Consider the following 2,353-nt stretch of genomic DNA (forward strand, 5'->3'; position numbering starts at 1 on the left):
TTTATTTTCACCACACTAAAAAATAATTGAAGGTTTATGACTAGATAACCTCAAGTTAGTCAAGAGGATTGCAATAAATCGGTATGTGAGGAAACCGTAAACATATTCAAGTAGAAACAACATGTCAGATAAAACCCAAACTGAGACATCACGTACTTCAACTAGTTTGATATGCATTGTCTGGTATCAGAAGATGACTCGTGGGTTGCTTCATCTACATAGAAATGGGTTGATTCTGTCTGCTAAATAACTTCAGAATTCTTTGCAGCGCTCCATTTGGTGTATATAACCATATAGGATTCAGGATAGAGGTGTTTAAATGTCCTGCTCTCTGATGACCAAGTAACGCCGTAAGAAAAGCCGAGTCATCATTACCATCATTATTATCATCATCATCATCATTGCCGCACGTCAATATAGAGCATCACGGTGGACCGTCGCTGTCCTCCATATTGTCTTGTTTCTTATACCGCGATGCACCCCCTTTAACCAATCTCTGCAAAATCCCGCTTGATCTGCTTCCCTTTTTTGGCATCTTTTCTTTTGACCTTTTCCTTCCTCGAGTACCTATAGGAAAAGTATGAACTATTTGCATACAGTCACTATCTCATAACTTCAAATGAATTGTTAATTCAGCCTGTGTGTGCGTGTGTGTGTGTGTGTGTAGAAAGTATACCATTTATGTCATTTCGTTACATAATAAATTAACCTACCCCTATAGTATTCCAGAACAATATTCAGGAAAATTTAGGAAAAGAAATGCAACATCGTTGCTCCATACATACATGCATACATACATACATACATACATACATACATCCATACAAACAAACATACTTACAAACTGTGGTCTTTCCGTTCAACATATGTTCTGTAAAGTATGATTTTGTAAAGAAATAACAACCTTAAGTTGTTGACAACATATAATAAATTTATAATATCATCCCACCCTCGTGTGAAACGATATCACTGTTTCCAAAGAAACCGAACTGATGTGCCTTTACCTAAATCGCTCCAATTAGCACCCCCCTCCCCCTGACCTCTCACTATACAGTATATTTTGTCAAGACCAGGAGGGTTTTCAATTTACAGTTTTGCACAGTTCACTGTTTACTGGCAATGAAACTTATGATGCATATATGCTAAAAAGTGGTTGTATATGTCACACCATGAATATTTGTTCTTGAGATTATTTTCTCATTTACACAGTGTCTGTTTATAATGAGGTGTGCAGGGTCACAGTGTCTTCATCTTATATATTTTGCTAGCGTGTCTTGAAGAAGCCTCAGAGCCATGGCTGAAGACCTGACCTCCGACGCTGTATCAAGTGTCGTCAGAAACGAATTCCTTATTGATAGCATGACTGAACCAGGTACAGAAACTGTTCCACCTACCGTCAGGCAAACTGACGAAGATGTTTATAATTACATCTCTGGTACGTGTGAGGAAAATGAACACGATGACGATGAACATGTATCTATCCAAAGCGGCGCTGCTTTTGAGAACAGGGAGACAGTTCATATCAGCCCTGGAGATTTCGATACCTACGCCATTGCATATACATGCAGGGCATATGATACCTGTATAAAGAAAAATGTAGAAGAGACGAAAAGTAAAGCGTTTCAGGGATCAAACACAGCGTCCAGTAACCACAATGAAAACGACATCCACTTGGCAGGGTGTGGCTCCGTCCAGAATTATACTGATACTTTCAATGAAAACCCTTATCCAATGCTTGCTGAAAACAAAGTTAACCCCAATCCAATGTACCTGCAAAGCACCGCGGAGGCTTCTAACGCCAGCCCTGGATTCACTTTCAAGCCAAGTGAACCCTATCAGAAACTAAAAACAGTGTCCGACAGTCGCACTCAAGCCATGGATTCAAATCCAATGTGCACACATAACACTACAACCCCTTATCCGTTGCACCCTGAAAACGACGTCAATCCCGATCGAGTGTACACGTACCCACAAAGCACCATAGAGCCTTCTAACGCTAGCCCTGAATCCGCCTTCATGTCAAGTATGCCGAGTCATGACATTCCCTGCACCCTGACATCAGCTGATACACATCAGCAAGATGACGCAAACATGTACCAGGACAACCTGGCGTGCGACGCAGCATTATCGGATACTCAACCAGAACTGCCCTCGCAGGATATATCATCAGCAGCTTCAAACGACATCAATGATGTCTTGAGCAACCCGTTGAGCAATATTAATGGTGTCCTGAATGCCTGAATCCAAATCCGATATACGTGCCAAACGCCCAGAATAGTGCAGCTTGCGGTAAGAACTTCATGAACTTTTTATTATTTCGATACCTCGACCATCCCTCAGATACAATGTATGG

This window comes from Branchiostoma belcheri, unplaced genomic scaffold, assembly GCF_001625305.1.
Source record: "Branchiostoma belcheri isolate BF01 breed outbred unplaced genomic scaffold, Haploidv18h27 scaffold176, whole genome shotgun sequence".
NCBI lineage: Eukaryota > Metazoa > Chordata > Leptocardii > Amphioxiformes > Branchiostomatidae > Branchiostoma > Branchiostoma belcheri.